Below are 19034 nucleotides of genomic sequence, written 5' to 3' on the forward strand. Positions count from 1 at the left end.
TACCAATATTTTGGTACCGGTACTAAAAATATTTTGATACTATTCGGTACTTTTCTAAATAAAGGGGACCACAAAAAAATGTCATTATTGGCTATATTTTAACAAAAAATCTTACGGTACATTAAACATATGTTTCTTATTGCATTTAAGTCATTAAATGTATTAGTGAACATACAAGACAACTTGTCTTTTAGTAGTAAGTAAACAAACATAGGCTCCTAATTAGTCTGCTGACATATGCAGTAACATATTGTGTCATTTATCATTCTATTATTTTGTCAAAATGATAAAGAACAAGTGGTAGAAAATGAATTATTAATCTACTTCTTCATTTACTGTTAATATCTGCTTACTTTCTCTTTTAACATGTTCTCTCTACACTTCTGTTAAAATGTAATAATCACTTATTCTTCTGTTTGAATGCTTTACATTAGTTTTGGATGATACCACACATTTGGGTATCAATCCGATTCCAAGTAGTTACAGGATCATACATTGGTCATATTCAAAGTCCTTATGTGATGCCAAAAAAATCGATGTAATCATAGTAGTATCGACTAAATACATGCCTGTACTTGATATCATTACAGTGGATGTTAGATGTAGATCCACCAATGGCGTTTGTTTACATTTTGACGCCGGTGAGCTAAGGTGTGTAGTGAAGCATGACTAGCTATTCCTCGTCCTGCAGAATCAGAATCAGAAGAGTTTTTATTGCCATTATTTGAGAACGGGTTCACAAACTAGGAATTTTACTTGGCGCAATCGTGCAACATAAAACACATACAACACAGAATAGAATAACATGAGCTGTAACTGAGCTATCAGATCTTGTTATTGTTCATGTGTCTGATGGCCGAGGGGAAAAAACTGTTCAGCTGGCGGGAGGTGTGGGTCTGGATGGACCGTAGTCTCCTGCTTGTAAGAAACTTACTTTGTCGCCATGGAGACCAGGATTAGTGATTTAGAAGTCGCTTAAACACTGCCGACATGTCTTAAAGCACCTCGTCCTGAGGGCGTTTCAGTGTTATAACTTCACCTTTATCTTTAGTTGTTAAGCCAAAATGCGTCCGTTCTCCCTTTTCTGTCTACACACTGTGTCTGCTTGTAAGTACTCCGTGACTGTGCGCTGCCGAACATGCTCGTCTCCTCGTAAACTAGCAATTTCACATTGTGACTTCGACCGGTACGTTTCAGAGGCGGTATAGTACTGAAAATGATTCATTAGTATCGCGGTACTATACTAATACCGGTATACCGTACAACCCGAGTGTAGACATAGCCTTAGTTTTCAAAAACCTAAACACAATGGGATTAAGGTGTTTCCATGGGCTGTAGGAGCTGAACTATTTGGGAAATCGGTCTGATTAAGCGCATGGACACGTACTGAATGACTCGAAGCAACTGGTGCTTTGAACCGTTGCTCACGACGTTGCCCTTTGTGGCTGCAAGTTTAATTAACGACCCGTGTTAAATGATGCTAGAAAAAGATCCAATCGATTAGAGCTGTAAAAATAAAGCAATTGTTGTTTCTATTTTGTAAGTTACCTTAACCTTACTGGGTTTTTTGTCTGTCAATATCAGTGTGTGTGTGTGTGTGTGTGTGTGTGTGTGTGTGTGTGTGTGTGTGTGTGTGTGTCAATAAACCGCCTTTGCTTCTGTGCACATTCTCTCTCTGTCGTGCACGTCCTTAAACGTCTCTGCGCTCTGAGCGGGACTCATTTGTGAGGGCGCAGAGCAGGCGTGTGCACAGCGTGGCAACATCATTCCGTACTGCTGCTCTCCGCACGGATGGGCTCTCCGCAAAGATAACAATTCAAGCTGCGTGTTGATGTTCCAATCAACAGTAAACTTGAGGACTACTTGAAGAATCTAAACCCCCTTTTATTTTTTTTCCAAAAGTGGTGTTCCTGCATGCAGGTAAGACTTTTTGGTTGTCAACATCATCATGGCGTGTTTATTCCTGCAGGTTTGGATTTTTATTTTTATTTTTTCAAACTGTGCTTATTAACATAAAACATATGACACAAATATATTGAAATCACTTTGGATATACAGTACACTATAATTTGGATGATATACCAGTACTAGACTAATAGGTTTTTTTAATCAAATTTAATCTGAATCTATTAAAAATGCATATTTTTAAATTAATTGTATTCATTTATTATTCCTAATCTATAATCAATAATTATTTAAGATTTTTTAAATCATGTTTTTATTTCAAATATTTGATTTATTAATTTCATCCTGCAAGAGCAAACATTAGTTAGAAAACACACCCTTGAGCATGATGGATGATACGCAGAAAAAAGTAAACTTTTCTAAATAAATATAGAAAAATAAGTCATGTTCAGTCTTTATAGTTGGTTGCACTAGCAACTGCGTTTTTTATTTAATTATTTCCTTAATGCAATGCATCAGTTATTTTGACAAGCTCCTGGCTAACTGTTGCACACTCTGATCCAGACATCATTAATAATATATATATGAAAACCTTCCCTAAAATTATTATTATTTGATACCTGGTTATTGTAGGTCGTCTATGGACCAAAATAGGAGGACAGTCTGTTGTGCTGCTATGCAAGAAAATGATAAGCCTGCATAATAAATCCCTTTTGAACAGCAAACCATTGTAAGAGCAGCAATGTTTCTTGTGCATGCAATCCAATTTACTTAGGCTAGCATTAATTTACATCCATGCCCACCCACTAATAAATCCCATCCTAAAAAAAAAAAAAAAAAAAAAAATGAGAGCAATCTGCCAGTCAGAGGCGATCATTTAGCAGCATATAGAGGGAGTGTCTTCCCACTGGGGGAGATATCGTCTCTAAGAGTGTAACAAGTGATTTCCCCGGGTAGCAGCTAGGTTCGACAAATGAGCAGACTTGGGTCTCAGGTTGCGAGCACGGCGGAATCTTCGGAGAGGATCCTCGCTGCGTATGTTGTCAATCAAGCATGGAGGTTTTGCACATAAAAATCCTCATAGGAGCATTCCACTACAAGTCATGTATCGGTCTATCTGCATGAGGTGGTACTGTTTTTTTCTTACTTTCCACGCTGTATCTTATATTTAATACAGATTTAATACTGGATTGTGCTTATATTGTTGTACTGGTAGTATATCCTGTCTGATGTTCTGTTCCTGTTTAAGTTTTTTAGGTAATAATCCAACCTGTGCATACTCATAGCGCCCAGATTAACAAAATGTGACTAACAATTTTACACTTTATGTATTTTTTGCTATTTAGCATGAATCTGGCAGCCATTTCCCATACAATCAATTAGATTATGAGTAATGGGTAGATAACTAACTCTACTTAGAAGTAGAGATGTCCGATAATATCGGACTGCCTATATTATCGGCCGATAAATGCTTTAGAATGTAACATTGGAAATTATCGGTATCGGTTTCAAAAAGTAAAATGTATGACTTTTTAAAACGCCGCTGTGTACACGGACGTAGGGAGAAGTACAGAGCGCCAATAAACCTTAAAGGTACTGCCTCTACGTGCCGGCCCAATCACATAATATCTGTGGTTTTTCACATACAGAAGTGAATACTTGGTCAACAGCCATACAGGTCACACTGAGGGTAGACGTATAAACAACTTTAACACTGTTACAAATATGCGCCACACTGTGAAACCACACCAAACAAGAATGACAAACACATTTCGGGAGAACATCCGCACCGTAACACAACATAAACACAACAGAACAAATACCCAGAACCCCTTGCAGCACTAACTCTTCCGGGACGCTACAATATACACCCCCCCACACACCTCAACCTCCTCATGCTCTCTCAGGGAGAGCATGTCCCAAATTCCAAGCCGCTGTTTTGAGGCATGTTAAAAAAAAACAATGCACTTTGTGACTTCAATAATAAATATGGCAGTGCCATGTTGGCATTTTTTTTCCATAACTTGAGTTGATTTATTTTTGGAAAACCTTGTTACATTGTTTAATGCATCCAGCGGGGCATCACAACAAAATTAGGCAAAATAATGTTTTAATTCCATAACTATATATATCGGTATCGGTTGATATCGGAATTGGTAATTAAGAGTTGGACAATATCGGAATATCGGATATCGGCAAAAAAGCCATTATCGGACATCTCTACTTAGAAGGCCCCCTTTCCATCGCCAGACTTGATATGTCGCCCCCTCTTGGCGTGACATTATCAACCACTGTGCCTCTAGATACAGTCTGGTGTGTAATTTCACCTAATTGGGTTAAAAATATTTTTTGCAAACCAGTAATTATAATCCGCAAATGTGCCGTTGTTGAGTGTCTGTGCTGTCTAGAGCTCGACAGAGTAACCGTGTAATACTCTTCCATATCAGTAGGTGGCAGCAGGTAGCTAATAGATGTCGGGAACATGGTTTGTCGTGATCACGATTTGCAGGCGACAGCGGGAGGCAGCGTGCAGGTAAAAAGATGTCTAATGCTTAAACCACAAATAAACAAAAGGTGAGTGCCGCTAAGAAAAGGCATTGAAACTTAGGGATGGCTAACGAAGCTAAAACGGAACTGGCTGCAAAGTAAACAAAACACAAATGCTGGACGACAGCAAAGACTTACAGCGTGTGGAGGAACAGACGGCGTCCACAAAGTACATCCGTACGTGACATGACAATCAACAACAAAATAGGAGCGCGAGACAAGAACTAAAACACTACACACAGGAAAACACCAAATAAGTCACAGCGTGATGTGACAGGTCGTGATAGTACACCTACTATGAGACAAGAGCTATAGTGATGCATGGTTGGTTATGGTTTGAATTCATATCCAACAATTGCGAGAACGACTTTTTACAGTCAATATCGGCTGCTGAGGTGCATGTTTTTCAAGGTTCAAGGTTCAAGGTTCAACTTTTTTGTCCCCACGGGGAGATTTGTCTTGGGCACAGTGCATCATTGCTTTCTTAACATACACAAAAACAACAGAACAAAAACACAAGCACAGACACAACCACAACCAGACAACTAACATTTAAACATCAGAACATGGAGCTTGATAGACATAGGTGGCACTTTGATGTAGGCATAAAATCTACAGTATGGAGATAAAGATAAAGTGCCAGTGTGCATTGCAATTGAGCTCATGGATAAAGTGCTATGTGCTAAAGTGCTTAGTTCTAAAGTGCTATGTGCTAAAGTGCTATGTGCTAAAAAAGTGCTTAACCTATGTATTAACATTCTATTGCACCTTGTTGGTCAGCTTAATGGAGGCTGGGACAAATGATAATTTAAGGCGGTTAGATTTGCATAGTGGGACCCGGAGTCTTCTCCCTGGTGGCAGGGTTCCATATTCAGGGAAGAGTGGGTGTTGTGAGTTGGAAATAATTTTCTTAGCTTTTTTCCTAACTGCCTGCTCATAGATGCTCTGTATAGGCTCATATTCTTTCCTCCCTACGATTTTCATTGCCGTTTTATGCATGCCGGCCAGTTTGCTTTTTAGCTTAACGGTTAGGTTGCCAAACCATGAGGTGATTTGTCACCCTGGTCCATGATTACTTCAAAACTGATAAGATTAACAATGTGAGCAAAAAAGAAATAGAAAAGAATCGCCATTTCCCGACTTCCCTGCTCTTCCGTAGACACATAGCCTGTGTTTCGTCATGCTTTTTAACATTTCCTCAAGCATCTTGACGAAAACATCAGTAGATGAGGACGCAAAATAGAATACTAGCGGCGTACATTCTTTTTCTCTCGTTTTTAAGCGTCAGGACTGCTCTTCTTTCTTGGTTTATCCGCAGGTTCTGGCTCCTTTCGTCTCTCAAGGGAGCTCTAGGGATGATACTCGAAACCGGTTTTCCCGGTTGTTCGATAAGAAAAGAACCGAGTCCTCGGACTCGAATCCCTTTTTGAGAACCTGTACCCGTTATCGAGACCACTATAGTAAAGAAAAAGAGTTGGTTCTTTATTCGAATCCCTCGGAACGAATCCCTTCCCGACCAGAAATGCCCCTTGAGACATCACAAGAAATGACGTCACGTAGCTCAGTCATTAGGCGCAGATAGGGAAAGCAGAAAAACAATGGACCGGAAAAAGCGCTCCAAGGTGTAATAAAGTTCAAAACAAAAGGTATAATCCAATGAATAACTTAACTGAGAGATTTGAGCAGGGTACAAACACATGGCGAACACTTTTACGACCAACCGGAAACATAGCAACCAGGCTAGCAACGCACCTCCTTTACGGCAGCTGTCGCAACGTTCTTAACCCAATGCCAAGATACCTGTGGTGGTGGGGGCGTGGCTATGGGCGTGGTTATGGGCGTGGTCAACATGACATCGAGTAATTTGCATAATTTACTACAATGATATGATTTTCTCTAAAAAGGCTCAAAAAATGTATACTTACTAATTAATAATAACAGTTTTGTTTTAAACGTCCATCCATTCATCAATTTTACAATATAATTACAACACTTTATGTACATATTTATATACAGATTTGAACAATAAGTTATTCACTGAAATATATTAATTGTGGTTCTTACAAAAAATATATGTTATAAAATATAAAAGCTAAAATGTCTCTTAAAGCATACTAAATAATTTAACTTTAGCCTACTACTACAACCATATTATTTACCAGCAACATAAAGTGAAACAGAGGCAGAGGTGTCCTGCCACAGTCAGTAACAAATAAACAGAAAACAGTAGTGGTCAAATACAAATAAGGCAACAAGAGAAGTATCCTACACTTCTCTTTTGTAAAGTAAATCTGAACAGCCTATATGGGCATCTACATCAACTATATGATTTGCCTGAGGAGCTGGACAGGACAAAAAAAAAATATTATTATAATTTTTTTTTTTAAATAAAAAAATTTAATTTTTTTTTTTTATTTGTGGCGGACGTAATTCTTTCGTGGCGGGCCACCACAAATAAATTAATGTGTGGGAAACACTGCATATATATACAACACATCTCCCTTTTTTAACTTTTGTTTTTCTTTCCTTGTAAACAAAACAAAATCACACTGTATATGCATTGTCTGTCTAATTATAAATAATGCAGACGAGGCGTGTTGGCTGAGTTCTTGACGTTTACTTTCACAGCGTGCTCATAACCTCATTCTTAGCTGCCGGGTGACGACATGCAACAACAGTTTTCGGGGCTACCGGGTAGTGTAGTTGTTATATTCCCTAGCCTAGCTCATAACATCACCACTTTCCCCCTATAAAGAAATAATGTTAACTCAATAAAGTGTATTTGTTTTTTTAGCTTTAACTTTTAATTTTTTAGCATTGTAACCACATTTGCAAACAACTTTTCTCTTCATAGAATTTTCTTCCAATAAAGAAATAAAGTGCAAAAATGTCAAAGCATTGTAACAAACAGTTATGTCAAATAGCAGCAGAAGTGCACTTTTTGGAGAGCTGTATTATTTTCAGTTTTGTGCCCAAAGGACTGATTTTATTTAACACTATATTATTATTTATACACCTATAGTGATCACAGAGACAGGTTGTTTTTGTGTTACTGTATATATTTGTTTTTCTGAAAAATCCCACTTAATATACTTTGGGTAACAACAGTCAATATTTATTTATTTTATTTTATTTTTTTAGGGGGGGGGGGGTAACAGTCAATATTTATTTATTTTATTTTATTTTTTTCTAATATAATAAAAGTGAGCTTTTGTTAAACCAAATATTGTGTGTTTTTTTCCATATACAACAACCTATCTGGACTCGATAAGAGAATTGATAAGGAATCGGTTCGATAAGAGGATTTGATAATAGGCTCGAACTCGATAATTTCTTATCAAACATCATCCCTAGGATTTTCCGGATCGCATGTATCTTGACTTTTTTTTCGTTTTATTCTATCTAAACTTAGAACAAAGTCCTTCTTCTTTGGAGTCCAAATCATTAAAAAAAATTGCTGCAAATGACATTCCTATCGCTTGGAATCAGTCAATTTGACTGGAAATGTCCAAACTTTCCTCATATTCCCATCATTTAAAAAAGCATGCAGGCTGACCCCTTACTTAGTTGTATTGCTACAACCTGCAACAATGCATCGAGCAGACTTATTTGATCATTCCTTCAAATTCTGCGAGAATTTGGAATGAAGATGCTACCAAATCACATACTACACAATGCGAAATTGCCTCCAGTCTTTTGTAGGTAGCGTCGGCAGGCTGATGCAGACCCGCCCACATTCTGGAGCTAAAAGTAAGCTTTCAAAAATGTGATGAAACTCGTTAGTAAACAAGCCTAAAAGTAAATTTTTGTCGGTATTAAAGGCCTACTGAAACCCACTACTACCGACCACGCAGTCTGATAGTTTATATATCAATGATGAAATCTTAACATTGCAACACATGCCAATACGGCCGGGTTAACTTATAAAGTGCAATTTTAAATTTCCCGCTAAACTTCCGGTTGAAAACGTCTATGTATGATGACGTATGCGCGTGACGTCACTAGTTAAACGGAAGTATTCGGACACCATTGAATCCAATACAAAAAGCTCTGTTTTCATCGCAAAATTCCACAGTATTCTGGACATCTGTGTTGGTGAATCTTTTGCAATTTGTTTAATGAACAATGAAGACTGCAAAGAAGAAAGCTGTATGTGGGATTGTTGTATTAGCGGCTGGCTACAGCAACACAACTAGGAGGATTTTGAGTTGGATAGCAGACTCGCTATTCGACGCTAGCCGCCGACCGCATCAATGATCGGGTGAAGTCCTTCGTCGCGCTGTCGATCGCTGGAACGCAGGTGAGCATGGGTGTTGATGAGCAGATGAGGGCTGGCGTAGGTGGATAGCTAATGTTTTTAGCATAGCTCTGTCGAGGTTCCGTAGCTAAGTTAGCTTCAATGGCGTCGTTAGCAACAGCATTGCTAGGCTTCGCCAGGCGGTACAGCATTAACCGTGTGGTTACAGGTCCAGTGTTTGGTAGTATTGTTGATCTTCTGTCTATCCTTCCAGTCAGGGGCTTATTTCTTTTGTTTCTATCTGCATTTAAGCACGATGCTATCACGTTAGCTCCGTAGCTAAAGTGCTTCGCCAATGTATTGTCGTGGAGATAAAAGTCACTGTGAATGTCCATTGCGCGTTCTCGACTCTCATTTTCAAGAGGATATAGTATCCTAGGTGGTTTAAAATACAAATCCGTGATCCACAATAGAAAAAGGAGAAAGTGTGGAATCTAATGAGCCCTTGTACCTAAGTTACGGTCAAAGCGAAAAAAGATACGCCTAGTCCAGGGGTGGGCAATTAAATTTCACCGGGGGCCGCATAAGCAACCCGAGCACTGCTGGAGGGCCACACGACAATATTTCAATTAAATTTTTCTCAATATTATTTTTGATATACCGTAAGATAAATAATAATGATGATAATAATAATAATAATAATTAATAATAATAATAATAATAATTTAATTTAACCTAACTTAACTTTATACAAAAGCAGATTGCTTTTGATGGTCACTTTATCCTGCATTATCCAACATTTTTCCCCATCAGATTTGGACAACCATCTGTTGTTAAAAATAGTTTTTAATCATATTTATTTTATATTGTTTTTTATATTGGTTTTATATGTAATTGTTTTTTCTTTTTATTCAGTCATTGGTGGAGCTAAGGATAATATTTGAATATTGTTTTTAATATTGTTGTGCAGCACTTTGGAAACATTTTGTTGTTTAAATGTGCTGTATAAATAAAGTGGATTGGATTGTCACACCTGCCAGCGTGTCCCAACACGCATTTACCTCTGTGAACAAGTCATTACCTGTGGTTGTCTCTTTAATTGACTGCATCAGAGCTCTCATCCAAAGTTAGCGAAAAACAGCCCATGTCTCCGGGCATTATCAGCGCAACAAAGTCCAATAAGCACTCCTTAATAAACTCTCCGTCAGAAAACGCCTTACTTTTTCTGGCGCTTTTGTGAGAAATGACGAAACTTGTCCTGACAGCTGCATCTCTGGGGGTGTGAAATATGGCAAAAAGTCCTTGTTGGCTTTGCAGTTTTACCATCAACGCATCAGCCTCCCTTGCGCGCGCTTCATCAGACACATTCCGGTATATTCCCTCGTGTTTCTTCGTGTAGTGGCGATTAAAATGATATTCTTTAAACACAGCAAGCTGTGTACCACAAATTAAGCACACGGCTTTACCATTAATTTATGTAAAGAAATACTTGGCAGTCCAAAACACGCCATTCGTCATCAACTTTTCTTTTTTTAGCGTCTCATCACTTGTCTCTATGCACCTTCACTCACAGGTTCCCCCCGGACATATGGCATAAATAACACATTTCAAAATAAAAGCAGCACAGTTGTATTGCGCGCACGTCATAGATGTTTTTTAAACTTTATTTTGTAATTAGTTATTGCGCCGTTCAATTCACTCACAATCGCACACGCGCATACGTCCACACGGAAGTAATACAAATAATGCTTTTCAAAACAAAAGCAGCACCGTTGTATTGCACACTCGACATAGATACTTTTTGAAATTTATTTTGTAATTTATGATTGGCCTCACGCGGGCCGGAGAGGGATGCGCAAAGGGCCGGATGCGGCCCGCGGGCCGTACAATGCCCAGGTCTGGCCTAGTCCTTCACTCTCACGTCCCTCATCCACAAATCTTTCATCCTCGCTCAAATTAATGGGGTAATCGGCGCTTTCTCAGTCCGAATCGCTCTCGCTGCTGGTGTAAACAATGGGGAAATGTGAGGAGCCCTTCAACCTGTGACGTCACGCTACTTCCGGTACAGGCAAGGCTTTTTTTATCAGCAACCAAAAGTTGCGAACTTTATCGTCGATGTTCTCTACTAAATCCTTTCAGCAAAAATATGGCAATATCGCGAAATGATCAAGTATGACACATAGAATGGATCTGCTATCCCCGTTTAAATAAGAAAATGTCATTTCAGTAGGCCTTTAAAGTACCAGTAGAGTGAAAAAGCAAGTTGACTTTTTATCCTTAATTGTGTTTCATTGTATGCATTAAACCATATCTAATTGTATATACAATACGCTAAGTATGTGAAAATACCGTCTAAACATAAAAAAATGCCAGAAATTCAGTCGGACATTTTGAATATTTTTCGGCAATTTTCGTAGATTCGACGTCACTGGAGTAACACTTCTGCACTCTTGACCATATTATCAGATCAGTCATTCTGGAAATATGCAAAAATTGGAAAAATACGTGTTTTTTTATTAATCGCAATCCTTTTGAAATTCAAGAACACATATGCTTGGCTTTTTTATGATTTCAAAATCGTAAATAAATAGCTAACAATTGAGTCAACAGATCAAGGGTTCTCTGCTGCGCTCATTGCACCATCTCTAAAAACATCCAGAAACCGCCAAAAATACTTAATTTACATATCGTGACCTGAAAATTAATCAAATATGAGTGATATTGTTATTATAAGCGCTAACGCAGACGGACCATTTTAGCGGGGCATTGATAGCGGTGCAAGAATGCTAGCTTACGCTGCTATTGTTGACACACTGAGCCGGCGGCTTCTTCTGCTTCGTCTCAAACTTGCTAAAAGTCAATTCGAGATTATACTTGATGCAGCTCTCACCTGGTAGTACACAAATGTGATCATGGACCGACAGGCTGGTCAACTTTTTTTTAACCCTTTGTGAAGATTGCGATTGAATGTTCATCTAAACGGAATTATGTGTGCGTCCTGTCGGTCGGCATCCCAGTGAGAGTGGAAATTGTATAGCAAGTGTTTAAAAAAAACTATTTCCACATTCACCTATTCACACACAATGCAATACATGCATACATATTTATATATGCATACATATTTATATATATATATTAGGGCTGCAACAACTAATAGATTAAATCGATTAAAATCGATTATAAAAATAGTTGCCGATTAATTTAGTCATCGATTCGTTGGATCTATGCTATGCGCATGCGCAGAGGCTTTTAAATAAAAAAAAATATTATTTTTTTTTATAAATAAACCTTTATTTATAAACTGCAACATGTACAAACAGCTGAGAAACAATAATCAAAATAAGTATGGTGCCAGTATGCTGGGTGTTTTCAATAAAATACTGGAAAGGACAGAAATGTAGTTTGTCTCTTTTATCTGATTATTAATCGATTAATCGAAGTAATAATCGACAGATTAATCGATTATCAAATTAATCGTTAGTTGCAGCCCTAATATATATATATATCCATCCTACCATTTCTACCACTTATTCGGGGCGCTGGAGCCTATCTCAGCTACAATATATATATATATATATATATATATATATATATATATATATATATATATATATATATATATATATATATATATATATATATATATAGTCAAGGTTTCTGTGGTTTATCCGTTATACAGTGCTCAATACCAGGGTAGAGCAGAATATACGTTAAGTCAGGAAATTTTATTGAAGTGCGACACTTCAATAAAATCCCCTGAAGAGCAGAGAAACCTGCGAAACAAGCTCGTAGGGATGAAATAGCCTCTGTGTTTTTTCCTGACCTAGCGTATATATATATATATATATATATATATATATATATATATATATATATATATATATATATATATATATATATATATATATATATTCATAAACATAAAATGGGCATAGTGTCCCCTTACGCCCCAAAATTGCTGCACCCATGTTGTTAATACCAATTAAAGGCCTACTGAAATAAATCTTTTTTACTTAAACGGGAATAGCAGATCCATTCTATGTGTCATACTTGATCATTTCCCGATATTGCCATATTTTTGCTGAAAGGATTTAGTAGAGAAAATCGACGCTAAAGTTCGCAACTTTTGCTCGCTGATCAAAAAAAAGCCTTGCCTGTACCGGAAGTAGCGTGACGTCACAGGAGCTAGTATTCCTCACAATTCCCCATTGTTTACAATGGAGCGAGAGAGATTCGGAGTGACAAAGCGACGATTACCCCATTAATTTGAGCGAGGATGAAAGATTTGTGGATGAGGAACGTTAGAGTGACGGACTAGAATGCAGTGAAATACATATCTTTTTTCGCTCTGACCGTAACTTAGGTACAAGCTGGCTCATTGGATTCCACACTCTCTCTTTTTTCTATTGTGGATCACGGATTTGTATTTTAAACCACCTCGGATACTATATCCTCTTGAAAATGAGAGTCAAGAACGCGAAATGGACATTCACAGTGACTTTTATCTCCACGACAATACATCGACGAAGCTCTTTAGCATGAGCTAACGTGATAGCATCTGTCTCAAATGCAGATAGAAACAAAATAAATGAATCCCTGACTGGAAGGATAGACAGAAGATCAACAATACTATTAAACCATGTACATGTAACTACACGGTTAATAGTTCTCAGTCTGGCAAAGCTTAACAATGCTGTTGCTAACGACGCTAAGGCTAACTTAGCAACTTAGCAACCGGACCTCACAGAGCTATGATGAAAACATTAGCGCTCCAGCTACGCCAGCCAGCCCTCATCTGCTCATCAACAGCCGTGCTCACCTGCGTTCCAGCCATCGACGGCGCGACGAAGGACTTCACCCATCATCCGTGCGGTGGGCGGGTAGCATCGGCTAGGCGTCTGCTATCCAAGTAAGTAGTCCTTGTTGTGTTGCTACAGCCAGCCGCTAATACACCGATCCCACTTACAACGTTCTTCTTTGCAGCCTCCATTGTTCATTAAACAAATTGCAAAAGATTCACCAACACAGATGTCCAGAATACTGTGGAATTATGAAATGAAAACAGAGCTTTTTGTATAGGATTCTACGGGCTCCGAATACTTCCCTTGCCCTCGTGACGTCACACGCCTACGTCAGCATAATAAAACGTTTACAACCGGAAGTGTGGCGGGAAATTTAAAATTGCACTTTATAAGTTAACCCAGCCGTATTGGCATGTGTTGCAATGTTAAGATTTCATCATTGATATATAAACTATCAGACTGCGTGGTCGGTAGTAGTGGGTTTCAGTAGGCCTTTAACGTTAATTATGCGATGTCTTAAACAGTTGAACATGTAAGGTGTTTCTATCAATTTATTTGTTACAATTGTCCATTAAGAAGTAAAAAGTCAAGGGCGGTCAGGGCATGTTCTTGCCGTGAAAGCTGGTCAATTTTTTAGGGCATTATGGCAAGTGACACGGGCGGTCGCGGCACTTGCTGCGGTTGCCGTGGTTACATTTGAGTCCTGTAACATACTGTAATTTGATTTTGATATAATTGTTTTATCTTGATATATTGAAAATTAACACCAATGAGTTGATTGATGAACATTATCACATAATGTATTCAGAAGATAGAATACTAATAACCGCAACATGTAACTGTAAAAAAAACCAACAACATTATGATTTGTACCATTTCAGAATGTGCTTGTTCTATTTTCAAACAAAGAAAACAATCTGAAGTTGTCTTTATTTTTAAGTTATCGTGCCGTGATTTTACCAGGCCGGCCCACTTGGGAGTAGATTTTTCTCCACGTGGCCCCCGATCTAAAATGAGTTTAACGCCCCTACATGTCATCAAAATGACCATAAATAAAGACTTGACATATCTCACTTTGCATGTAAGGACTTTATATCACATATTAGTTTCACATTGAAAGTTGAAATGCTGACATAAATGGACTTTTACACGATATTCTCATTGTTTGAGTTTCACCTACTGCTCGCTAGTGTTACCATATCTGAGTTATTGTGTATAAATATGGGGAAATAACTACAAAAGTACACTTCATTCATTAAGGTTGTTACGAAAAAGATCAGTTAGAATAATACATAATGTTGGATATAGAGAACATACAAACACTTTTTTCATTTAATCGAAAATACTGAAATTCCACGACATAGTGAATGTGCAAACAGCTAAAATTATACAAAAAGCAAACTATAACCTGCTACCCAAGAATATACAACAATTCTTCTCAACAAAAGAGGAGGAATATAATCTTAGAGAAAAAAGTAATTTAAAACATTTGTACGCACGTACAACACTTAAGACCTTCAGTATATCAATATGTGGAATTAAATTATGGAATGGATTAAGCATGGGGTGTCCAAACTTTTTCCACTGAGGGCCGCACACGGAAAAATTAAAGCATGTGGGGGCCATTTTGATATTTTTCATTTTCAAACCATAACAAAATATATGGATTTTTTTATTTATTTTACTTTTAGGAGTCCCGGGGACCTTAAAGGGTCTCAGTCATTAAAATGTTAAAAATAAGTCAAATTATTATTTTTTTGTTATTATTAAAGCTTACAGTAAATCTCTATATCAACTTCAAGTTGATATAAAGTAATACAAAATAAAAAATAAAAAGGTTTTATGGCTTTTCTGTCAAAAACAACTTTGTTTTTTTTATAGTAAAACTGAAATATGCAGTATTTAGTAATTAGAGCCCCGAAAGATCAATAATGCAGGACACCATTGATTTTAATTATTTAATATTTTTGAGTAATCACAGTGAAAAGATAAATTAAATACCACTAAATATATTTGGAATCCAAAAGGTGCCCCACTCATAAAGTGATACATTTTTATTAGGTTTTTCTTTTACTTTCAACACTTAGGTTACGAGATCAACTTCAGATATATCTGTCAATTTTACGTTTGAACTATTATGCGCTTTTGTCAAAGAAAACTTTGATGTCTTTATATGGCAACTACACAATATATGCAATATTTACCACATAAAACATTTTAAAGTGAAATATTTGAAGTAATTGGAGTCTTGAAAATAATTCATTATAACATGGATTTTTTTGTCTTTTTTTTTTTTTGGAGCAATGGCAAAAAAAAAAAAAAAAAGAAAGACAAAATATCAAAAAAACAGCCTGCATGGCAGCTTTTGTGTCAACATTGCAACTTTTTCTCGTTAGATTTTATCTTATTCCACTTTTTGTAATTGTATTTTTTATTTTTGCAATAGCATTTCCAGAATGTGTGGCTTGCCGGTAAACAATTAGCTGCGGGCCGCAAATGGCCCCCGGGCCGCACTTTGGACACCCCTGGATTAAGCAAAGAAATCAAACAATGTACTAATATGATCCACTTCAAGAAACTCTTCAATCTTAAAGTGTTTACAAATTACAAAGAAGAAGAACCATGATAAACATTCATCCATATGGTTATATTTCATCACCATGAAATATAACTTACTTCACCAATTATTATATTTATCTTTTTATTGTTATTACTTATGTATATTGTGAATAAATTGAGAACAGGAAGTGAACAAAAGTTTTAGCAACTGCTACATAATGGAAAACGTGTAGGATTAAATAAACTCTGCTTCTTCCTGCTCCTTTTCGAACATGTTTGAATAGAGAAACTGGAAATTGTGATGTATCATGTTGTATGCATGCATGTTCCAAATAAACTCAAACTCAAACCTGTATGATAAAAATGTCTCACTGAGTGAAAATGTTGGAGGAAAACATGCAACTTTTCTCTGACTGCAATTGAACATGCACCTACCGAAAAAAACCGAGCGTCGACTGTGGCGACTTCGTCACTGCTCGGTAACATTCGTCGATCCTGGCCGAGTGGTACTCGTCCCCGCCGCGGTAAAAGCTAGCGGCAGGCGTGAACCGGAGCCATTACTGGCCGCCGCCGAACCTGTCAGAATATGTCTCAGAAGGCATTCATTTCAATATAACAAGTAATGGCGCTGACATTATCGGTAATAATACCTGGTGTGTTTACGTCAGATGACTGCTGCTGCCTGGGATGAAATCGGCACGGTTCAAAAACACAACATTAATATAAAGTATTGTGTATGTTCAAATGTTTCAGGATAAAGCTCGTATATCATCCTCTTTGCAATTATTACAAGTAGCAATTTTTTCTTGTAAAATTGTCGGCAAACTTCTTCCTTTTTCCGGCCGCGTTCCGCCATATCGCTTTTTGACGTCACGTTGCGTGATGACGTCATCGTCACCCGGAAGAACTGTTAAACGGAATCGGTTGACACAATCCCACTCAATTAGTCAAGAGACCTGTTTTTTGTTTTTGTTTTGTTTTATACCAACTTCTTATGGAAAGTTTTACATTTTGGGTTTAATCCTCGTTTGGGGAGATTTAAAATCTAGTTTTATTATTGAATTGCATTACTGCTAACAAAATATGGCGTTACGCAGTGGTGGGCCATCAGGGCTGGTCTAACATAACCAGAAATCATGATCATAATTAAAGATAAAATTATTTTTTTATTTACCTTCCCTAAATACCTAAAAGTATTCATATTACGATGAATTGATTACGTGGACCCCGACTTAAACAAATTGAAAAAGTCATTCGGGTGTTACCATTTAGTGGTCAATTGTACGGAATATGTACTCTACTGTGCAATCTACTAATAAAAGTCTCAATCAATCAATCAATCAATCAATATTCTCTTCATGTCATAGTATGCTTGTTCCAGTGCTGTTGTTTTTAGTTTCAGTTTGTATCCAATCAGAATTCAGCTAACTTATGTTGCCATGCTGTATGAAATCTACCCGAGGCCTTCAGAATCAACAATGTCTGTGCACTGTAAGCGATCAGGGACATACAGTTGATAGACTGTTGGGATAGCCAATCAGATCACGAGTTGTTGTCAGTATCGAGCTGGCCTCACCTTGAACGTGACATTTACGCCTCCTGTGATTGGATACTCATCGGGATCGTTAGCAGATTAATTTGAGAACACATACAGTTGATAGACAGTTGTGATAGCCAATCAGATCACAAGTTGTTGACAGTAGCCTATCTAGGTAGCTTGATGTTAACGAGACTGTGGTTGGATACTCACTTGTCATTCCCAAAGTCAGTATCCAATCACAAGTTGCAACTTAGCAGGAAGTGTTGACCCACAGAGAAGAAAAACAAAACGTTAATTAGGTGGCAGATATATATTGTGATGTTATGAGCTAGGTAACATGAGAACTCCATTACCCAGCATGCCACAGTAGTGGATGTAGCCATGCCAGCAGCTGGATGTTATTGACGAGCACGCTGTGGAACTCAGCTTTAATTTTTCACGTTTAATATGTTTTTTGCTATTTTTATTTTGACAGCACCACGTAAGATATGTTTTAATTGCTGATGCGGGTTTATTGATTTTTAAATGCGCCAGAAAATAACCTATTTTGTACACTGTTGAGGTGGTTCAATGCGCAGTAGTGCGTAAATGTGTTTCTGTATAGTATTTCTCCAGCAATGGTCATGTGGGGACATAAATTATGGTATTTTGAGAGGTAATCATTGAAGTCGGACATCACTCAAGGCCTAGATGGGAAATGCAAGGCCCGCCACTGGCGTTACGCTACATAACCGGTGTGTCTGAAAAGTTCCAGGACTCTTCAATATGAGGGGCATGGTCCACAGAGTTCTTGCCACAGATCCAGGACAAAAAGATCCTGGGGCGTTTGCTTTGTTCTGTGCCGGTTCACAAAGCACTGGGCGTCTGGTAGTCCGTGGCCAAGAAGAACATCGCAGTGGCAATGGTTCAGAGGAGGCGAGAGTTGTGGCAAGACGACTCGGAGCTTTTTTACTTGTTTCCTAAATTCAGAGAGACCGGTTTAAAGACATGGACGAGGTCAAGATTCTTCAGTGCATGAAGAAGTAATAATAATAACAGATTTTATTTGTAAAAAACACTTTACATTGAGTAAACAACCTCAAAGTGCTACAGTGTTTAAAAAAATAAAATAAAATAAAAAGATAATAAAAAATAAATAAAAATAAAAACTAGAACAGCCAAATAGCTAAAATTAGTATGTATATATCTAAAAAAAAAAAAAAGCCTTTTTTAAAAAGAAGGGTTTTTAAGCCTTTTTTAAAAGCATCCACAGTCTGTGGTGCCCTCAGGTGGTCAGGGAGAGCGTTCCACAGGCTGGGAGCGGCGAAGGGTTAGACTCCAGGGGGAAAAACTTGTAGTTTGGAGTTGAAATGTCATTGTGGCTTGTGCAGCCCTTTGAGACATTTGTGATTAAGGGCTATATAAGTATAATTTGATTGATTGATTTAAATTTATTTTATCTCAT

The 19034-nt window shown here is 37.6% G+C and overlaps 1 protein-coding gene across 1 annotated transcript in view; it reads left to right on the forward strand.

Moving 5' to 3' along the window:
* Window positions 1-19034, forward strand: part of LOC133642852 (somatostatin receptor type 2-like) — a 42321-nt gene that overhangs the window by 21259 nt on the left and 2028 nt on the right. The gene's annotated exons all lie outside the window — the stretch shown is intronic.

This window comes from Entelurus aequoreus, linkage group LG25 (genome assembly GCF_033978785.1).
Source record: "Entelurus aequoreus isolate RoL-2023_Sb linkage group LG25, RoL_Eaeq_v1.1, whole genome shotgun sequence".
Lineage (NCBI taxonomy): Eukaryota > Metazoa > Chordata > Actinopteri > Syngnathiformes > Syngnathidae > Entelurus > Entelurus aequoreus.